Source organism: Notamacropus eugenii, chromosome 1 (assembly GCF_028372415.1).
Source record: "Notamacropus eugenii isolate mMacEug1 chromosome 1, mMacEug1.pri_v2, whole genome shotgun sequence".
NCBI classification, from domain to species: domain Eukaryota; kingdom Metazoa; phylum Chordata; class Mammalia; order Diprotodontia; family Macropodidae; genus Notamacropus; species Notamacropus eugenii.
The window spans coordinates 475,734,690-475,758,009 of NC_092872.1; the positions used below are offsets into that span (position 1 = coordinate 475,734,690).

At 44.7% G+C, this 23,320-nt stretch overlaps 1 long non-coding RNA gene across 1 annotated transcript in view; it reads right to left on the reverse strand.

Annotated features, from left to right (window-relative positions):
• LOC140519429 (uncharacterized) overlaps positions 1 to 22,130 on the reverse strand; it is a 31,258-nt gene extending 9,128 nt beyond the window's left edge. The window contains exon 1 of the long non-coding RNA XR_011972207.1: positions 21,697 to 22,130. This is a non-coding gene — a long non-coding RNA (uncharacterized lncRNA). The remainder of the gene's footprint in view (positions 1 to 21,696) is intronic.
• Between the last annotated feature and the right edge of the window lie 1,190 nt (positions 22,131 to 23,320).

Here is a 23,320-nt window from a genome sequence, read left to right on the forward strand (position 1 = left end):
TTATTATAGCTATAGTAGTAATAGTAAAACATCCCCGTAGTACCTTAAAATCTGTGGAAAAATCCTTTATATACATTATTTTATTTGATCTTCATGATAATCCTAAGAGGTGTTATCATTATCTCTGTTTTGCAGATGAGAAAACTGAGGCTAAGTTACTTGTCAGGGGTCGCACAGTTAAGTAAATGTCTGAGACAGGATTTGACACTCTAGCCACCATGTTACCTAGCTGTCTCTGTGTATCTGCACACAGATAAATATACACATTAGGTGCTCTCTCTCTCTCTCTTTCTGTCTCTGTCTCAGAAGAAAAGCTGTCACTCACAGTAGAAAGATGACTCAGGAGCCCATGGACCATGACATTGAAAGGCCGATGAATTTTAGACACTTGCCTTCTCATTGCCTGGGAAACTGTCAACTGTTAGACTAAGGAGCTGAGGAAAGCCATGAGGACTAGCAGAAGTCTAGAAAGAGAGGACAAAATGAACACCTTTGTCCCCAACAGAGCAGTAGGAATTATGGCCTTCAGATCTCACAGTCCCATGCAAGTGATTCATGATTTATGCACATATTTGAGACATAAGTCTATTCTTTCAGGGGTCCCTCTGTTTTCTTCTTCCTTTAAAATACAAACTTCAATAATTCAAACCGTGGGTTTGCAAATTGGAAGTAGATCTCAGTATACTGGAGCACAGGGGAAATGGTGAAAGCTTCAAGCCAAAAAGAAGGAAAAGAAATCCCCTGAAAAGGCTCTTGGGCCCTGTCAGGGCAGTATAACGGTAAGAGAACTGAGGGATCACAGATGTCAAGCTGGAAAGGACCTTAGAAATTGTCTTGTCCAGTCATCTCATTTTACAGTTAAGGAAAAGAAGGCCCAGAGATGTTAAATGATTCAGACAGGGTTGTGGTTTTCTGACTCTATCTTCAGTGCTCTTTTCTACTCACTGGATTTGGACTCAAAAGATCAGGGTGCAAATCCTGTGTGAACTCACCTGTGAACATACACATCTGTGTGAACCTAGGGAAATTCCTTCCCCTCCTAGACTCCAGAAGAATTGAACTAGATCAGAAGTTCTTAACCTGAGTTTGAGTTCATGGACAGATTTTAGGAGGGGCTGTGAATTTGGATGGGAAAAAATTACATCTTCCTTTCAATTTTTGTAATCCTATGCATTTTATTTTATGCATTTTATAATATTATTCTGAGAAAAGCTACATAGGCTTTACCAGACTGCCTAAGTGAGTCTGAGATGCAAAAAAGCTTAAGAATCCTCCCTGGGCAAGAGAATCTCCAAGGTTTAAACCATTCCCAGTTTTAAATCCTATGAACCATGCCAATGAGAATTGCTGACAATTAGGGTTACAAATATGATACAAATGAGAAGATCAATGAATGAGAAGGCTATGTGGAGAGTCATCATGGCATAACAAAGTCCCATTCATCTGTAAAAAAGAGGAATAATGACTCTTGCACTTCCTACCTTAGAGGATTGTGAGGAAAGTACTTTGTAAACTTTAAAGATCTATAGATATGTGAGCTCTGACTATGATTCCCAGTCTTTTATTTTTTTTGTTGGGTTTTCTTTCGCTGTCTTCGAACTCTCCCTCACCTTCCCATACTGCTTCCTCCAAGCCTGGGGGCTTCGGTGTTTAACACTCACTCCCTACTGTCATTTGGCTGGCTGTCTCATTAGTCTGCCTGTCCCCCCAAGTGAGGGGAGAGTATTGAGGCCTAATTGAATGTAACTAATTATTCACTAGGCGCCAACCCTCCCATAAATGAGCCTGTGAGGGGACAGGATTACTCACTTAGAACTGGGGAACCAGAGAGAGCGAGGGAGCTGGCCAGAGTGCAAACAGACCAGGGGCCTCTGGAGCCTGCTCTCCCTGGAATACCAATGAGAACTACAGCAGTAGGATGGACCCAAGCCAGGCTGAGCAATCACTAGTGTCCCCTGATGATTAGGTGAGGATGAGAAATTAGTCAGAGAATTCAGAGATCGGAAGGACCTTAGAACATAAGAGGTCAGAACTAGAAGAGACCCTGGACACTATCTAGTTCGATCTCCTCTTTTCACTGGTGAGCCAAATGAAGCCTGGAAAAGGGGAAATGACTTGCTCAAGATCTTCTAGGTAGTAAGTAGCCAAGGCAGGGTTTTTGAGCCCAGATCCCTTTCCACTATGTCACAAATCCTTATTTTAATCTAATTTAAATTCCCCTCTCCTTCCTCCAGTCCTATAAATGTCAAGCTGGAAAAGAGTTAATATGGGGCAAGGAGAGGTTCCTGGGTGATGATGGGCACTGGGACTTAAGAAAGATGGAAGGTAGAATGGTTAGTCATGGGAACCATATAGGAGGACAACAGGAGGAGGCAGAATTGCTACATGGAAAGGAAAGAGTTCCTCGTAGAGTTGAGTTCCAGGTATTCTCCCTCTAGCCTCCTACATTCTCTGCACCTTGGGATTTCAGCCTTCAAGGCCAGTCCTGTATCCACTATGGTTGGATCATTCATTTAGGACCCAAAAGGACCTTAGAGGTCATCTAGTCCAACCTTGAATTTTACAAATGAGGAAACTGAGGCCCAGAAAGGCTGATTTGCCCAAGGTTCACATAGGGAATAAATGGCACAGTCATGATTGGAACTCAGACTCTCTGATCCAAACTCAGTTTCCTTACTATTGTGACACCATCTTTTATCACAAGTATTACCCTGACCTTAATCTTAAACCTAATCCTTCTCTCACACAACAGGAGGTGCCAGTTATAGGATAATAATCAACAATAATAGCTCTCATTTCTTCACTGCTTTAAGTTTGACAAGGATTTTCCTTGCAAAAATTCTATGATTTGGGCAGTCGTGAGGATGATGATAATTATGATAACCCAGCCTGTGATTTCATTGGTGCAGGGAGTTAATAGTAAGAGACTTCCACCAGTGCATTGTTTCCCCTGAAATTTATATATTTAAAGCAAGAGTTCTTAATTCTTTCTTGTACTACAGACCCCTCTGGCAGTCTGGTGAAGCCTGTGGACTCTTTCTTAGCATAATGTTTTAAAGTGTACAAAATAAAACATAGGATTACAAAGGAAAATAGCTATACTGAAATACAATTATCTAAGTATTTTTTAAAAAACAAGTTCCTAGATCCCAGGTTGAGAACCCCTGTTTTGGAGAGGTACCAGGATGTTCTGATAAGTTAAATGACTTTCCCAGGGAGTTGCAAGGATTATTAATAAACATGTGACAGATGAGGAAACTGAGGCCCAGAGAGATAAATCAACTTGACTTAGGCCACACAAGCAGTAAATAATAAAGCTGGGACTCAAACCCAGCTTCTCTAACTCAAAATACAGCAGTGTGTGTGTGTGTGTTAACTCTGTGTACCTGGGCAGGTACTCTGTGTGTGTAATTGTGTGTGGGGTGAGCTAGGGTGTGTGTTTGATACCCTGTGTCCCTATATTTCCCTTATAGTGGGTGTGATGGTGAATGTGCACCTTTGAGAAGATCGTGTTCTCCTAATGCGTATGTGGATGTGGATGTGCGTGTGTGTGTGTGTGTGTGTGTGTGTGTGCTCTCCTCTAGCAGGTGTTAGGGTAAGCTTCTATTACTCTGTTGCTTGTGTGCTTGGGTGATATATTAGAGTGAATATGGGCTCTGGGCTAGAGTGAAAAGGAGCCCAACTCTCCTTCTGTCTAGGCAGGGTAAAGCCTGCAATGCCAGCGCTCAGGCTGGCCTGGAGCCATACACACAGTACATCCTATTGACAGGGAAGGGAAGTCCAAAACTTGCAAGTGGAGCCCCCAGTCTAGGTTGTGGGAGCCAAGACCCACAACTACCTTAAAGAATTCAACCACCCCTGAAGAAGTCTCCAACCTTTGAGCAAAGCTGAAGGCTGGTAGCAGGGGGAAGTAGAAGGAGGGGCTGCCTGACAGAAAAATGAAAAACAGACTTGTTGGTAACAAAGGTGGAGAGAAAAGAAATCCCTCATTCAGTGTTCAAGCTAAGGAGATTCCTTCCCTCCTGACTCCCTCCTGCATGGCAGGGAGATGGACGGCTGCCCCCGTCAACCCCCACCCCCCTCAATGCCCAGGACTTCAGGGGAGCTTCAGGGAGAAGAAGCAAATTTATGAGCCCAGCACTGAATCCCCAATCATCTCACCCGCCAATCCGTCTTCCCGTAGCTAGGGATGAAATGAAATTATTGTGAAATAAATCTGTGTGGATGATGAAGGGACTGACTGGGGGGTGGGGATATGCTGAGCCAGAATGGGTGGGAAGAATGTCTCCCATCCCCAGAGGTAGAGGGACACTGAGAGATGCTAGCCTGGGAGCTAGTAGTCAGACTTTTCATCCAGTTCCAAAGTGGTATTAGGAGGGTGAGGGTGGGAACCAGGTTGGGGAAGAGGAATGAGAGATTTCCTTGTTTCTCTCTGGGGTTTTTCTGACCCTAACAGAAGGGGGGCTGTCTTCTTTTTCTAAACCCCCACAATCTTAGATTCTACCTCCAAAAGTCCTCCTTTCTTGAATCAGATTTGAGGCACATTTTCTGACTCTTAAGCCCTAAGCCATTTCTGGATCCCCAATTTTAAAAGAGATAGAAGCATGGGCAGTCAGTGTTAGGGAAATCAGTAGAAAGAACCAAAGTGAGAGACAATATTAGAAACAGGATCCAGATCAGAAATAGAGTCAAAGAAAGGTTTAGAATCAGAGGTTAGATAGTGGGATCAGAAACAGTCAGACTTGATGAGAGAGAGAGAGAGAGAGAGAGAGAGAGAGAGAGAGAGAGAGAGAGAGAGAGAGAGAGAGAGAGAGAGAGAGAGAGAGAGAGTTAGCGACTGGATGTGGGACTGGGTGGGAAGCAGAGTGAGAGAGATCAGCACCAAGGACAGAGCCATGATTGCAAGTGGGATTCGTTTAGGTTAGGCAATCTCAGAGGTCTCTTCTGAGCCTGAGACTCTGAGGTTCTGCGATAGCATTAAAGACAAGAACAAAGTTAAAGCAAGGGCTAGGGCCAGAGACATGGGTGGAGACAGAGGCAGCTTCATTGCCAAGACCAAGGATAAAATCAAAGACCAGAATAAAGTCAGGGACACATTTAGTTCAAAGTCAGAAATGTGTCTAGAGGTAAGGCTCAGGAGGGTCTGATATCCAACCTCCTCTCTCCCCAAATACTGATATTGCACCCCTGGGTTGACCAAGGGCAGTTGGAAGGGGATCAAGGAAAAGGCTGAGGCAATCAAAAAGATTAGGGACCCAAAGTCCCCACCAAAGTCCCCAAGGTTCCATTCTTTCCTGTCTGCTAAAGGCAGAAGTCAGCAGCTCAATCCACTATTCCCTCTTAACGGGAGCTAACAGCACAGACTATTAGCTACAGCCTTATGAAGCAAGGGGCTAGGGAACAAGATAAGGGGCCAATAGGGCCTCCCCAGTGCGGGGAGGAGGGAAGCTCCCATACTTCCCTCAACCTCCAAAGTCTCAGTGGGACCTTGGCCCCTACATACCATTACACACAAAAGGTGCACTGAACTGGAAGTAGAGTCAGCCAGCAAGCCCAGATCCAATCATTCCGCCTCCTGCACGGGAGCAGCACCAACCAGAAGGAAGTAATGGGAGACAAAGCCTCAGGGAGAGGGATGTTGTGTAAAGGTTATGGGGGTAGGGGTGGGAGGGGTGGGAGGGGGAGAGTAGGAAGAGGCTGAGGCTGTTCCTGGCTTGCTCAGGTTCTGTAATCTATTCCCACCTCCAGCCAGAGAGAGCCTTTGTCCTCTCCCAATAAGAGAACTCACATTTATATACTGCTCTAACTACATCCTCTCATTTGATTTCACAAGGAAGATTACACCCATTTTTAAGATGGAGACAATGAGGCTAGCAGAGAAGTGAGGGGGGAGGAGGGGGCAACAACAGAAAGCATTTGGTAAATCTTAAAGTGCTAGGTATAAATATGAGTTGATTGTCATCATCATTCTATGCACAGAGACTAGGAGAGGGCTGTGGGTCCATAAATCAAGGGAAAGTGGTGCTGGGTGCTGGGTTCTTTGTACAGCAGGCAGTTCACCTGAAGAGGTAGAAGGCTAACTCAGCTAGGGAAAAATAAGATTTGCTGTGTTATCTGTGCTCATTCAGGCCCAAGATCTTAGGCACTAACACTCCCCCCCCCCCCCCCACCATACTACTGGCAGAAAGAGATGGGGGGGGGCATGTTAATCAAAACTTCAGAGAGTCTGATAGCTAGCTGGAGAAGCATGTGATGTGACGTGGAGAATGAGCTTTAGATTGGAGGCAAAGGGTGCCAATCTCAGCTCTGCCATTTCCAACCTGTTTTACCTAAGGCAAGTCACATTCCTTTTCTGAGACTTAGTTTCTCCTCTGTGAAACAAGGAGACAAGACTAAAAGATTTCTAATGTGCATTCTAGCTTTAAAACTTATGAACATAGTATGTTCAATTTGCTTCCAACAACCCAGTGTCTGTCTGTGTGTGTAGGGTAGCAACAGACATCAACAGAAATACACACAGAGAGATGCAAGGACACACCAAGAAAAAGAGTGATGGAGACAGATGGAAAGATAGTCAGAGACAGAGACACAGAGAAAACAGGTATACTCTCTGGAGTGTGCATGTACCATTTTGTGTGTGTGTGTGTGTGTGTGTGTGTGTGTGTGTGTGTGTGTGTGTGTGTGTGTGTGTGTAGGTATCAAAGACACAGCCAGACACCTTCATAGAAGCCCACAGGCAGATCTTCACAGATAGGTAGAAGGACAGATAGACAGCACCCTGGGGATGGACAGGGCAGAGTAACATACATGGGTGGCTTAGAGAGAGTTGGGGGCAAAGGAGAATGCTGGAGGCCTGCACCATCTGCCTAGCAGGGAACAAAGAGGCAATCAGTGGAGTAAGCCCACGTTGGGGTGGGGGCAGGAGGTGGAAAAGTGACTGATTAGGGAAGAGGAATTAGCAAGAAGTCTCCTGGGGCCCAGCAGCGGCTCCAGGGGCTGTCACGTCCTGATTAAGAGAGTGGAGCAGGTGTGTACACAGCCTCACCTGAGCTGCAGGAGAAGTCTGGCTGAGGGAAAGATCAGCAGCAGGGACATCGCCAAAGGTAAGCTGAAGCAGTGGTGGGGGGGTGAGGGGGGAGAGAAGAATGAAAACTCTGCTTGTAGCTGAATGAATAGAGAATGCTTATGCTGGAGAAAGGGAAACTGAGAAGAGGAAATGAACTCAGAGTATTAGGCTGAAAGAAATTTTAGAATCTATAGAATCTGGAGACCCTCGAGTTCCTTATCTTACAAGTAAGAAAACTGAGGCTTAGGGAGATGGAGGAATATGTCTAACTTCACCCAGATAGCATGAAAAATGTCTTCAATAAGAATCAATGACTTTCCCATAGTTCAATAAGGTCCGGAAAACACTTTGACATATAATATCTCATCTGATCCTCACCACAATCCTCTGCAGGAAATACCTCTGGATTATGATCCCCATTTCACAGATGAGAAAGCTGAAGTACATAGATATGAAATAATTTTCCCATCATCACACAAATAATCAGTGTCCGAGGTAGGATTCAAATTCAGGCCTCTACTGACTCCAGGCCTCTTTCCACCCCTCCTCATCCCCCCTGCCCCATTGCTTTTCATATAATCTCTTTAATTATCTGAAGACCTCTCAGATGGAAGGTACAGAGAGCAAAAGTAGAAGAAATTGGGGGGAAGGGAGAGATAACTAGGAGCAGGGAGGAGGCTAAGGGCTATGAAGTCACAGGGAGGTAGATTTGGGATTCATGCAAGTAAGAACTTCCTAAAGATTAGAGTTGTCCCACAATGGAAGGGGGTGCCTGGCTAAGAAGGAGAAATAAAGGAATAGTGAGGAAACATAATAGGTCCTTTCAAGATGCAGCATCAGACCAGAAAGCTGGGGATTTAGACTGCACCAGGTCCCAGGAATGTCCCAACTGGAAGACTCCAGAGAAGCCCTGAAGTTGTTACCCGGGGTTAAAAATGTGAAAGTAGGAACCCCAAAATGTGTTTGAATTATGAGAGTCCTTATATTATACAAAGGAGGCAACTAGGGGTGGGACAATACTTAGAACTATGGGCCTGGAGTCAGGAAGAGTTGAGTTTAAATCTAATCTCAGACCCTAGCTGTGTGACCCTAGACAAGTCACTCAACCATTATCTAAGGATAATAATAACACCTATCTCCTAGGGTTGTTGTGAGGATAAAATGAGGTAATACTTGTAAAGCATTTAACACAGTGCCTAGCACAGAGTAGGTACTTCATAAATGTCTATTTCACTATCTTAGAGTATATAATGCTAGAATATGGACTACCAGAACAGGTAAGGGCCTTTCTTCCAGTTCAACCAATGTTACAGATAAAGAAACTTTGACCCAGAAACTTGTCCAGAGTAACACAGCTGGAAGGACTAAGATAAGAATTCAGGTCTCCTAACTCCCAGTCCAGGGTTTTTTTCCATGACATCATAGCTGCCTCTCTGGATACCCAGAGGAGAGGACAGTAGAGACCTAGGCAGTATCCTCCAGCTATCCAAAGAGCATGGAATTGGAATGAGGCATTTATTTTAGTGGAGAAGATGGTCACCAACTTGTAGCTCCTTGGGAGAGAGGTTACCAGTCTTCCCAACTGGCTGTCCTAGGCCCAGCCAAGTGGGTTCCCTTTTCCCATTCTCCCCAAGTGAATGACAGGCTGCTCAGCCAACGAGGCATGGTTGAGGCTGGGGGGACAGATGGTGGGAGAGACGGAAGCCCCATGTTCTCCACCATCTGTTATGTTTAATTGACTTCCCACAGAACTGAAAAAAAATAAACCAGTTGCAAGGATGAAATTGTTAATTAAAAGGCCTTTTGATTAGATAGACAAATATTTACCAATTATGACTGACCCTGGCCCTCACTCTCTTGTCTGCAAACCTGACATCAGCAGTTATCACCACAGTCTGGGCCAGGCTGATGGCTCTTCCCCCAGAATCTGTCCCCAGGGGATCCAGCCCTGGAAGCATCTGAAGGCAGGATCGGACAGGGAGCTGCCAGCTCAGAACGGAAGGGGACAGAGGAGAGAGGCACACAAAGGTATACGCAACCATACACATAAACACAAAGATAGCCATTAGAAACACCTTAGACACAATTCTCCTCCACCCCCACACATACAACCACACACAGAGGCAGATGGCCAAACAGACACATAAATATATAGACCTGATCCATCTGTCCCTTCCACCCTCCACCCCCAAAGGCACAAATACACTTACACTGCCCACAGGGACATACAACTACACACAGGGTCACACAAAAGGAGAAACAAAGTACACGTGCGCAGACATATTGCCCACTGCCACATGGGAAAGGGCCTCTCTGGGAGCTCAGGAAAGAGCTGAGCTACAGCAAGAAAAGGACAAAAAACGTACAGAAGAGAGGCTGCCCAAGCCCTCTCTCAATGCCCAGGATAAGAGGCTGGATAGTTCAGCCTTAGGTGTGCAACCCAAGTAAGGAGACAGTAGAGTGCTATGCAAATTCTATTGCTTTTCATTTTGTGTGGATTCTACATGACCTTATGGATCACAGCATTCCAGGCCCTTCTGTTCTCCACTATATCTCAAAGTCTGTCCAAGGTCATGTCTGCTGTTTCCATGATACTATTTACCCATCTCATCTCCTGCCCTCTCCTTTTCCTACTGTCTTCAATCTTTCCCATCATTGTGGAAATACCATTGGGAATTAGGTTTGAATCCCACCTCTATCATTAACCACCTACATGACCTTGAGTAAATCACTTCTACTTGCAGGGTCTCAGTTTCTCTATCTGAAAAATGGGTACAGGAATAGATGAGCTTTAAGCCCACTTTTAGCTTTGATATTCTATGCTATAGGTCCCAAGATCCTTTCCTGATCTAACATTCTATGTGCCGTGTCCCAACTTTCTATGTTCTAAGGTTTTGTCCAGTTGTCTAACAGTTTTTGCTCCATATTCCTGGATCACTTCCAGCTCTAATAGTCTATGATCTATGACAGTCTCTCCTCCTCCTCCTCCTCCTGCCCCAAATCTACTAGGATGTAAATAATTCCACACTCAGTCAGGCTGGGGCTCCAAGCCAATCATGACCCTCCTACTGCTACTCAGCCATCAGTGACCAGGGGCCCTGCAGCTCAGGCTTACCCTACCTCTCCCTACCTTCCCCCACCAGCCCAGTAGCAGATCAGTCCTCTCCCCTCCCCCTCTCCAAGCTCACACTAGGAGAGATCCATCCGGAGCCTTCCACTCCAGAGGGATATATATTATCTAAATTTGATAAGACAACTTAATTTCACTCCGTGTCTGTTACCGGCGATAAAACCAGGAGACTTTTATGACCCAGAGTTCTCGGGAAGATTGTCAGGAACTTATTATACAAGGTCTAACTGGATTTCTCTCTGCAGATGGCTTCGAGCCATGGGCTGGAACACCATTCTTCAGCACATTTGGGGGAGTAAACGCAAAGGCTTGTTCCAGAGAGGTAGATAAGGGAGTTGGCACCAGACCTGCAGAATCTGATCAGCCTTGCTTGGGGCCTGAAGGACAATTTGAAGAGAAGGAGTTTCCAGGACGAGGAAGACAGGGGTGATGATTCTCCTCCCTTGCCTCCATTCCCCCAAAGGCTTCTCTTCTCTGCCCACTAAACAGAAGGGATCAGCCAAGCTTATCATTTAGCAAGCCCCCCCACTTTCTAAGATGTCCTATAACTTAGAGGATTATAAGATCACAGAATTCGAGCTAAAGGGGGCTTTAGAAGGTCTACGGTCCAACCTCCTGATTTTTTTCAAATTAGGAAACTGAGGCCCAAAGAAGTTTAAGGGACTTGCTTAAGGTCACAGAGGTAATTAGTAGCAGTGTTTGATTTCAAGCCAAGATTCCCAAACTTCTATGCCTTCTACTTTATCTCAGGGGCTATGGAATGAAAGGGAATAATCAGGGATGGGGAGGGAGATGAAACATCTGGAGGATGATGATGATCTGCTTTGCCTTGACTCATTGGGGGATTTGAGGGAGACTATGCCCAGGTGGGTTTTCACTTTCTCTGCACCTCAGGGTCCCTCCTCAGCTCCCCAACACAGTGGAAAGAAAACACCCAGGGCTCCTTCGGGGGTGGGGGTTCACATTCAAGAGGCAAAAGCTCAGGAGCAGGTGGTTTTCCATTTTTTTTTCTGGCATGATTTCAGGGCTTCACAGTACCTTCATTTATCTCAATTTCCCCTCCTGCTAGGACCAGGAGGCACAAAGAGACTAACTCTTTTGTTCTCTTGGGGGTCCTGAAACTCATACAGAAGTCCTGATATCCGGGACTGTTTTTAGAGGTCAGGGCCTTTCTTCTCTCTCCTCCAATTGTATAATTATCTCCCTCTGCCCTTTTCATTTCCATGACAGAAGTCTTTTAGAACCAGAGGGTACCAGTTCAATCACTTCATTTTAAGGAGAAAATTTGTGCAGCCCCAATAATAATAGCAATGATATTAACTAGCATAGATGTATATATAAACACATGTAACTATATATATGAATGTAACAATATGTAACAATGACATTAACTAATACGTATGTATACATATGTATTTAGTGTTTCCAGAGTACTTTGTATGTTAACTCATTTAATCCTCACAACAACCCTGTAAGAGTAGGTATGCTTATTATCCCTTTTTTATAGATGAAGAAACTAAGAAACAGAGAAGTTAAATGACTTGCCCAGGGTGACACAGTTAGTAAATGTCTGAGGAAGGATGCAAACTTCAGTTTTTCTGACTCCAGTTCTCCTGCTCTATCTACGAAGCCGCCTAGTTGCCTATATAAGAGCCCCAAGAGTCAAATCAACCAATATTTACTATATGCTAGGCATTGTGATCCATGCTGAAGATACAAACAGAAGCAAAGAAAAGACAGCCCTGCCCTCAAGGAGTTTTATGTTTTAATGGAAGAAGTCAGCAGATAAAAGGGAGCTGACAAGCAGCGGGAATGGGGATGGTGGCAAAGACTAGAGAGTCAGAAATAGAGGCAGGAGAGGAATGAAGGATGGCTGGTCTGAGCTCTTTCTCCTAATGGAGTTTTTGGAAAGGGCTCACCAGTGGGAGAAGGGGGCTGTAGGGCAGATGGATGTTCCAGGGTGAGAAGGTCATACCCCTGAAGCATGGTAACCAAGTCTGCAGTCAAAATCAGGAGGTAAGTCACAAGGTCATGAATGTGGCTAATCACAAAGCTGGGATGCTGGGCTAGGTCTGGGCTGAATCTAAATTCACTATTCTTTCAGATGGTCTAGAGAGCTGGCCTCAGAAAGAGGAAAATCTGGGTTCATTTCCTGCCTCTGGCATATATTGTCTGTGTGACCCTGGGCAAGTCACTTGACCTCTAGGCAATTCTCTAAGACTCTAAGTTGCAGAGAAGGTGCTAACCTGCCTTGGTAGAGGGAGTTTTCTCATTTGAGAGTTCCCTATATCAATGAAATCACAGGTCCAGTCCTAGTCCCTCTGACTGACTTACGGGTTGGTGTAGAGCTGAGCACTATCTAGACCAGTGGAGGCAAAGAGATCACTTAGACCATTAGAGTTGGGAAGAGTCTTGGAAAACAAGCTTCTTGTTTTATAGATGATAAAACTGAGCCAGGGAGAAGTAACTTGTCTGAGTTGGGAGTGGAGCTAGGACCAGCCCCCACATATACTGGTCCCCAGGCCAGTGATCTCTCCTCCACACTTTGGTGTCAAGCTCTTCAGCTGGTCATGGGGAAAGGGTGGCTACTCAGAGTGGGATGACTTCTGTGGGACAACATGGCATGGGCTCCCTAAAGGCAACTAACTCCAGGGGGAGGGTGTTGAGTTGTGGAAGCCACTGCTGTCCCCTCCTCCGAAAAGAAGAGAAGAGGAAAAAAGAGGGAAGGAGAGAGACACATAGGAGGGTCTTCTTGAATCATTAGGAGACAGTCCTGTCCCACTGTCTTGAGATGGGGGGATGGTAGTCAATTGTCAGAGGGAGAGGGGGAGCTTCTTTCACCAATGAACTCTATCCCTATTCTTTCTACATCTCATCTCACTTCTAATCATGTCCATATCTAGGCCTTTGAAGGACAAAAGTACAAAGAGGAAACATTTGTAATAACTACCATTCTTCATTTTCCATTATGTTTCCCACCATTTTTAAAATTTGAACCTCACAATGACCCACTGAAACCTATGGACCACAGATAATTATTCGCATTTTTACCAAGAGAGGAACAGAGAAAAGCAAGTGACAGACTTGGTAGTCACAGAACAGACATGACTCAAATTCAGGTTTTTGGCCTCTAACCCAGAGTTCTTTCCACTAAACTTCCATGAATATTTCTGATGCTCTAGTTCATGGTCCATGGGTTACAAAGGTTACCAATACCCTTTCAGACAGTCTATGAGGTCAAAACTAATGTCATATTACTAAAGTACCATTTGCCTACTAAGATACTCTGTCCTTTTCCAACTACATATCTGCGTGATGACAGATATTTTTCATTTAATTCAACCTGAACAAAATATCTTAACAGATTGAACGCAAAAGCACACATGAGAATCTTCTACTAAACTAGATATTAAAGAGTTTTATAAAGACATGTAAAACAATGCCACTCTCCTCAATAAAATCTTTTTTATTTTTGGAAAATAGTTATTTTACGAAAAATGATATTAATACTAATATTTAATAAGGTTATAATTTTTGAATGAATCAATAAATAGATATTTAACATTGTTGTCAGTTTTCATTTCTAATATGGTAAATACTGATAGACATAACCCACGTACACAAAAGTTCTTTGATTTTTGAGAGTGTTCAAGGGTCCAGGGACCCAAAAGTTTGAGAACCATTGCTCCAATAACAACTCCTTATCCTGGTATTATGTAGACTGGGACTTTCCATAGCCTTCTCCCAGCCTCCCTTTCTAGACTTTGTTCTCTGATTTCCTTCCCCAAACTCCACTTTCCTGCTGATGTGAGCACCTTTATTTGGAAATGTGCCCCCCAGAGTGATGCAATGGAGTCTTCAGGTTAAAACTAAGAGACTCAGGTCCAGGCGTAGGCCTAGGAACTAGGAACTATATTCATTCTTCAGCTTCTGGAATGATCTGAGGAAGGCAATTAGGAGAAGGGGGAAACTAGAAACCTAAAAAGATCTGTTGAATTAACTGGGCTTGTTCAGTCTAGAGAAGAGAAGATTTAGGGGGGCATGAAAGCTCTCTTCAGCTATCTAAAGGGCTTTTCCTGTGGAGAGGTTCCAGTGTCCTGCTTGGCCTCTGAGCAAGGGCAAGCTGAAATAAGTCTATCCTGGCTTCTGAGTACCAATTGTTAAATTTCCATTGTGAGCATTTATACCCTAGAGTCAGCAAATGTCGTAGATCAGGGCTTGATTGTGTAGACTTAGGATGGAGAAAATGTTAGCAATGCAGATTTAACTTAAAAGTATGTTCTGGTTTTCAGAGAGCAAGTTGTTAAACATTTACCAGCATAGCACAGCCTCAGAGGGTCGAGATGGGGTCAGTGGGGGATATTATGGGAGTTGGGGATGTATTTTGACCCAAGGTAAGGAAGAGTGCCTTAGCTGTCATCTGTCCAAGAGTAGAATGAGCTGCCCCAGTGGGTAATGAGTATCTTGATACTGAAAGGCAGATTCCTGAGCCTCAGTTTCCTTACCTATAAATTGGAAATAATTTATAGATGGAAATCTGCCATCTGTAGTCATCTAGTGAGCCATACAGCTAGCCAGAATAGAATTAAAGGATGTACAAAGTGCTGGGAGAGGAGAAGAAAAGACACTTTGGAAATGGGGAAGATTCCTGGGAGTAGAGACCCTGGGAAGGGGTAGAGAGATAAGGATGATAATGATCATGACAACCCACATTTTTATAGCATTGCAAGATTTATAAAGCACTTTCCTCAGACCAACCCCCTGAGGGAGGTAGTACAGATTTTATTTCTTCCATTTTATTGAGGATGATATGTGGACTCAGAAAGGGGCTAACTTGTGGTAATACAGCTAAAAAAAATGGAAGTAGTGACATTTAAACACAGGGTCCTTAACTTCAAATCCATCTATCTTTTCATTCGTTGTTCATTTTTAATGTCTGTCCAAATATATTTATATGTATATGTATACACACACATATGTGTGTATACATACACATTCGTATACCAGTTTCATAAAATGCTCATTCAATTGAGTAACATAGTCTGGAAAATAGCCCATCATCCACTTGGTTTTTGCTGTGTGGATAGTTAGGCCATACTCTTTTGATTATAATCTAATTTAGGAGGCTCAAAGCATTGTTTAAAGACAACATGGGTCCCCTTTGTCACCAAAATTATTTTCATAATAATGCTAAGATGTCATTAAAATTCTCCTCCCCTTTCCATCTACATATTTGTGTGAGACTGGATTTTCTTTACATACACAAACACACACACACATACACACACACACACACACACACACACTTCAACCAAACCAAAATATTCCAATAGATTGAATGCAGGAGCAAATATGAGAACCTATTGAGTTTGACCTTCAGGGTTCCTGAGAACCTGGCCCCAGAGCCCAGCTCTTCTTCAAGGCTCAGTGTCACGCCAATTATCATTCAGTTCATTCATCATTTTCTCCTCTGAAACGGGGCCACCCCACCCTCTCCTATGAGATATAAGAAATTTGTTGCAATCAGCACAATGGCCCCCAAGCTTCTCCTTGAAACAAAGGCTCTTCTCTCTAATCCCAAAACTCTTCTAGTCAAAGTCACCATGACTTTGACATACATATACAATATCACAGTCTCTGAAGTAGAGTGGAGTTTTACCTAAAGCGCAATGGGAAGTTAACAAAGTGGGTGTGAGCTGACTGCAATACATTACAAACAAACAATTATGCAGGAGATCTGGTAAAAAAAAAAAAAAAAGGCTGTCATCAAATACATTTGTGACTGGAAAAAAAGATGGACCAATCACATAGCAAAAGCTGGAGATAATCGATAATCCAGGAACTTAGTCGATATCCATTAAATGTAAAGAGACTTTGAAGAAGGATCCCACATGGTGAACCCATGGGAAAGCATAGACAAGAACTGTACCAATGGGCAAAGTATCAAGGAGTTGCCATGTGTCTCGCTGGAGGGCATTCCCACTTTGATTGGTACACAATTCAACTGTATTATTGAAGTACGCCCATTTGACAGAGGAATCAAGTGAGACTTAGGAAAAGGATGTGACTTGCTTAAGGGCACCTAAAGAGTTAATGGCAGAGCTAGGAGTAGAGCCCACATCTCCTGCCTCTTGTGATCTTTCCCAACTGCCTCATGATTCAAGGAGCAGAGTTAGATAACAGAAGATGTGCGGAGAAACTAAGCCAAAGGCCCTTACCTTCCAGGTCTGGGCTATGGGGTGTCTCAGGTCCATGGAATTTGCTGATAATTTTCCCAACCTAGGTGCTTAGGGGAAAACACATTGGGGTTCCCATTCCTGGTGGTGAAGGAGGATGGAACCAGAATTTTTTCAAGGAAGAGAAAAGAGGGAACAACAGGAGCCTGAGGCTCAGTACATCAGTCTGGTGGCATTGGGTCCAGGACAATAGAATGTGCAATGGACTTGGACTCAAGTCATGGCATGCCCCTCTCCCCAAGCCATATTCAGGTCCTGGTTCTGACACTTAATAACTTTGTATCCTCTGGTAAGTAATTTCTCCTCTCTGGGTCTCAGTTTCCCAATCTGCCAAATGAGGGGATTAAGCTAGATATTTCTATGACTGCTTCTGGCTCTAAAAATCTGAGGGTAATTCTTTCCTAGAAGAGAACTGCTAAGGCTAGAGGTCAGGAGACGAGGGGAGGGAACTCCAAGGAGATGTCTTTTGGGTCCCTTCTGCTACAGTAGTTATAATGGATTCTTCTCTGATAAGACCCCAAATCAGTAGCATGGGATAGTGGGAAAAGCATGCAAAGGAGAATTTAATTCTCAGGCCTGCTACTTATTACAGCAGAGGTGACCTTGAGTTAGTTACTTCCCCTTTGGGGGCCCCAGTTTCCCCATCTGCAAAATAAGGGTGTTAGTCTATATGATCCCTGAAGTCTCCTGTAGATCTAAATCTATGATCCTTGTGTAGAGCCTGGGAGACGGGGGCCCTTTGAGGGTGAGAGCCAAATCTCTTGCATAGGACTGAGCCCAGACTGTTGATGCACTAGTAAAGCAGATTATTTCTCATCACAATAAAAGAAAGGGAGGAAAGGGGAGGGGTACTCTGGGGGAGGCAAGAGCCATCCATGAGAAGGTGGGTAGGTAAAAGAGCTTGAGATGAGATCAAGGGCACAGGCTGTCAGTGATGGTCACTGAGGAGAGAGGGGTGGGGGCAGCCCCCTTTCAGAGAAGAAAATGATGAATGGAACTGTATTTAGAAGTGGCAGTGGCTGTGAGCTCAGGAGAAGAGCTGGGAGCTGGGGCCCCAACACTGGGAGCCCTGAAGGTCAAACTCAACAGCACAGTAGCTCACTAGAATTGATCTCAGAGCTGGGGGATGGGGCAGACTGAGGTACAGCAGGCATTTGAGCAGTGACCTGGAACAGGCTGTGTGTGATTAGGGAAAAGGATAAGAAGAGAAAAAGAAGGAATAGGGAGGGCAAGGCTATGGGCAAAGGCAGAAGAAGCTTGAAGACAGTTTCACACAAAGGGAGGGAGGGAGGAAGGAAGAAAAAGCTGAAGAATTCTGTGAAAATTCAATGAGTCTTTGGAAGAGAGCTCAGAGGCCCAGATTTAGATTCATTCCTGCCACTAACTGGCTATGCAAACTTTCCCTAAACTAAGGCTGTTTCCTCACTAGCAAAATGACAGGAAGGAGGGGGGAGATGTCTAGTACTGCACTGAGACCATTGGTTCTAGATCTAGAGTCTCTCATCTTACAAATGAAGAAACTGAGGCTCCAGAAATCATGACTTGCCCAAAGTTGTAAACATCAGAGGCAGAAGGATGACATCTGAGATCCTTTGAACTCCAATAGCCTAGCAATCTGTGGCTCTCAGCTCTAGCCTCCTGGGGTTTCCATGACATACCATGGTCTATCAGTTGACTGACAACAATTCCACTGATGAATTTAACTGAAGGAAATGGAAATGTTTAGCTTGGAGAAAAGGAGACAGAGACAACATGATAGAGTCTTCAAGAATTTAGATATCTGTTTATGTTCTTCTTGTCTCCATGGGACAAAACCAGAGCAACAGATACATGTTGCAAATAACCAGATTTCAGGCCAAAATAGAGAAAGACTTTGTGGAAGGGTCTAGTTCTCAAAGTAGAGGTATTCCCTCACTAGAAATCTCCAAGCAGAGGGAACCTTGATGACCTCTCTTCAGGGATATTTTAGAAAAGAATCATGTTCTGATACAGGTTAGACTTCCCTTCCAACTCTGATTTTACAATACTGTATGCCTGACCTATTTACTTGTTGGAATTCAATTTAACAAATATTTAGGTCCCCTACTATGTGCAGGGCCCTGTGTTCTCTGCTGAGGGAGACACAAATATAAATACAACATTGTCTCTGCCCGAGGGAGCCAAGAGCCTAGTCATGATGGGACACAGATAAATCTGACGATAATACAAACTGATACCTGATGAGTTCATAAGAAAGGTACAAACCAAAGCACTCTGTGTAATGGAAGGAAAAAATGTCATTAGGGATGGGAGAATTAGGTAAGGCTTCCTTTAGGAGGCAACATATTAGGGATGAGAGTGGGATAAGTTAGCTCTCTTGCTCAAAATCCTTAATGGCTCCCATTGTCTAAAAAGGTTTAGTTCATGTCATTTAGAATTTAAAGAGACTTTCGAGAACTAGCTTAACTTTTTACAATTCAATCCATTTCTCTGAGCCTCTATTTGAACTTAAGGAACTACCCTCTTCTTTTGGTATTTCTTCATCGTGTTTGGCATTTTCTTCTGTTTATTCTTATCTTTAGGCTCAGTTTCTGGCTGGGTCATGTGCTTGGATCAAACTCCTCTCCTGTAGCCTTAGATGGCTCGATTCTGAGTTCGGTGGCTAAGATTAGACCCTCTCTTCTGGAGGAATTGTCTGGATTTGTTTCCTGTTCGGGCCTGGTTTGTCTGGATACTGGGTCAGGTTGGAACCGTCTATGGTCTGGTCCAGTCTCCTGTTATGGATGAATCACCCTGTGCTAGGCACTTCTCTGGCTTTGTTTCCTGACTCAGATGGAGATGGAGTTCTTGGCTCACTCTGTGCTGGGCCTGGGTGCTGATATGGCCTTATCTCCTGCTACGGATGGGGCAGCTTTTCTCTTGCTGCAGGACCAGGCTATTTTGCTTCTAATTACCTTAGCTTGTCTCTGCTTGGTGATTCCACAGGATTCTAGCCATCTTTTGGTGCAGTTCTGGGCTGGGGGAATTTATTCCTGATTCTGTTCAATTTTGTCACAGATCCCTCTAGCGAATTTTTAGAGTTTTACTGGAGTGTTCTCAGTATCCCCTAGATACCAACACTGCCATTCCCCCCCTTCCAATTCAACAAATGGGGCCTACTCAATGTCCCTCTTATGCTGAACACTGGGAAGGACATAAAGTACAGATAAGACCCTGCCATCCTGGTGGACACAGTGATAACACACATGATAACCTGCGTAAGTGGAAAGAACTCTAGACTTGGAGTCAGAAAACCTGGGATCAAGCTGTGGTTCCAACACTGCTGCATGACTTTGGGGAGGTCACATTCTCTTCCAGTTTCCTCATCTTTAAAACGGTGATAGCAATATTTGTATGTATTACTTACCTCACACCTCAGACACATACCAGTTGTGTGCTCTTTCCAGTGTGACCATTTAACCTCTCCATGATCTAGACACCTCTTGAAGATGCTATATAAGCTGTAGAGGAGGGGCTGCTGACCTGCATTCTTGGAGGGAGATACCCCATCCTGAAGTTCCCTGTACCATTGAAATCACAGGTCCAATCCCATCTCTATCAATCTGTACCTGTCAGGGCTGTTATAAGGAAAATACTTAAGAGGAAATCTTACAGGTCCTTAGAATTGGGAGTTATTTTTATGGTACATCCAGAGATAACTCTAATACACAATAACACAAACTTAATGTTTGCTAAGGAGTGAACACTAATACCCTACTTAGCTTGGGAGAGGCCTGTAGAGAAAGGGAAGAAAAGGACAGTTGGATCTCCCAGCCCCAAGATGGTGATAGGGCAGAGGGAAGCTAGGCCTTCCATCCCCAAAGTGGTGGTGGGGAAGGGGGAAGCTAAGTTCCCTTACCTGCATTCTCCTCTAACACCTGGGTCAGGAAATCTCTCCAGTCAGACTGGGGCAGGGAAATGAATCCCATGGGGTGGGTTTTAAAGGAAAAAATTCAGGGAAACAGTGAATATAACCCTCAAAGGAGTTTCTCTTGGGGCTTTAAAAAAATGTAATATCTTCATTTCCATCCCCCCCTTTTAAGCTAATTTGTGGAAAATTAAAACAGGGAACTCACAAAGGCTGCATTTTAATTGAATCTTGTGTCGATGCTCGGGAGCCCGGGTCTCTCTAGGATTCCTTGATTAGCTGCCTCCATTAAATCATTTTCGCATCGTTTAGCTCCCTTCCAGCCTCCCGAGAGGCTGCCAGGCCTGAGAGCTGGGGCTAGGTTTGGGGAAGTTCAGCGAACCTTTGGGGGCTTGGGGACGGGCTGCCCCTGCAGCCAGGTACACTGGGCTCTTCGGTCCACAGTCCTAGGACTGTGCTTGAGCTCCAAATCCAGGGATCTCTAAAACCTTCTGGGTGCAGTACCCTGGGGACTCCCCCAGCAAGCTTTGATGGCTAGAGGCAGCACTGTTTACTGGAAAGAGTGCTGAATGTGAACTCTGAAAACCTTGGACTCATACCTTGGCTCTAACCCACAGGCAAGACCCCTCAGCTCTCTGGATCTCAGTTGGTTTTTTTTTGCATCTCTAAAATGGGCACAATAATATTCATACTGCTCATTGACTCTTTGACGAAGGTTCTTTGCAAAGCTTTAATTGCCGTAGAAATGTGTTATTGAAAGACTAAATTGTCAAACATTGTACATGTGTTTTGTTACTGCCCCTCCACACCAACTCCTAACCTGCCATGTAGAAAAATGAAAGAGCAGACCGCAAGTTCTTTCCTTCTGTTCTTTCTTTCTCCCTCCTCCCTTCTCAATCCCTCTCCTCCTCCCTCCCTCCTTCCCCACCTCTTCCCCCATTCTTTCTCCTTCCCCTCTCCTCCCCCTCAGATCCTATCCCCTCTGTTTCCTTCTCTCTCTTCCCCTTCCCCCTCTACTACTACCTCTCTGCTCACTCTCCTCTCCCCTCCTCCCATCTTCTCCTTTCCTCCACCTCCTATTTTTCCTCTCTCCTTCCCCCTCCTTTTCCTCTTTCCTTCCCCTCTCCTCTTCCTCTTTTCTCTCCTCCCTCTCATCTGTCTCCTACCTCCTGCTTTCTTCCTCTTCCTCTATATTCCTTTCCCTCCATTCCCTCCAGTCTTCCTTTTCCTCCTTCCTTTTCTTCCCTCTTTCTCTCCTTCCATTGACCCCATCCCCACTCCCTTCCACTCTGGTTTGGGTCAATGATTAAAATGCGCTCTAATCTCCCCCTTTCCGTTTTTCTCCCCATGAACCCGAAATCTCTGAACCAGTGCTTACAGCCACGAATTCCTCGTCAGGATCCCAAAGCGAGCTCATGCCCCCTACTGAGACTATGGAAGCTCTTCTACCAGCTGATCTTCAGAGCCGATCTGGCAGCCTCGGGACCCTCGATCTAGGTTGGAACTGGAGGCAGGCTGAGGGCCGCAAGAGTTTAACCATCCTGGCGTCCGGGCCCCAGAGAATCCTTAGCCTCACACGCTGTCCTCCTCAGCAGCCCAATCCAGCCTAACCTCTGGGCTCCGCTCCTCCCCCACTGCATGGGGTGGCTGCAATCAACATTAATCAGCAATAATTATGGAGCCCCCGCGGGGCGAGGAGCGTGGACCAGGCCCTTGCTGAGCTTCGGAGCGGACTGCCTAGAGGCGGCGGAGGAAGCCAGGAGACCGGGCGCTCTCCCAGGAAAGCTCTTACCCAGTTAGCCCGGGAGAGTTAGGTGGGGAGAGATAACACAGCAGCCCTCCCTGAGTGGTAATTGGAAGAACTGGGGGGGGGCGCTGCGGCGGGGTGTTGGTCAGTAGATTGATTTTAGATGGAGCTCTGTGATCTAAATAGGCTAGTGACCTTAGGCAAGTCATTTCTATTTTTCAGTTTTCCCATCTGTAAAATGAAATGATTGGATTAAATTATTTCCAGAGTCCCTTCCACCTCTGACATTATGTGCTATGTTTCCATTTCTAAATTTGGGGTAGGGCTAGCAAGGGGGCCCTCCCAGGAAGCCTGGACTTTCCATAGGCTAATAGTCTCCTCCTTTCTCCCCATAAATGCCCCCATGTAAATTTCCTTGGTAATTATACCAAACACTATCAAACTATCTAATTTAATTTCTTTGTGAAAATAAATAGCTAAAAGTGGCCCTCGGTAGCAGCATAAATACTTCAGGCTCAGTGCCGCCTGTTATTATTTCTCTCGGCCTGGCTGGCTGTAATGCACACTTAATAAGTACATATTTATTGCCAGGGTGGGCCCTAGGGATGAGGCTGGGATTTTGCTGAATAAGCAAGAAAAAAAGAGAAACTCATATGATGGTAGTGAAGAGGGGAGGGGAGGGAGTGCCAGGGAAATATGGGGATAATTAATTATCCGTCTCTGTACATCCATAACTTTTTATTAAACAAATATGCAAATACTGTGGAAGAGGCTGCTGTAGCTAGGGCCTCTGCTGATTGCTTCCTTCTCCTGGGATAAGAAGTGAGAAAACTAGAGGGAGCCCACCTGTACTGGGGATCAAGCACTTTGCCTTTGGGGTCCTGGGGTAGAGATTCAGGGGCTGGGGTCCCAGAGACTTGGGCTGCCTCTCTGGACCTTTCTTAGAGCTTTTGAAGAAGGGGTTTTAGGCACCATCTAATCCAACCTCAGAGATTTGTCTAAATTCATACAGCCTGTTGGTGGCAAAGGTGCCCTGACTTCAGGTCCAGAGCTCTCTACACTACATTTTTTGGTCTTGTGATTTCATCATTATAGAAAACTCACAGTGAGCAAACTCTTTCTACCAACTGTTGTTGTTTTGGTTCTGTCCAACTCTTCATGACCCATTTGGAGTTTTCTTGGCAGAGATACTAGAATGGGTTTACCATTTCCTTCTCCAGCTCATTTTACAGATGCAGAAACTGAGTCACATAGC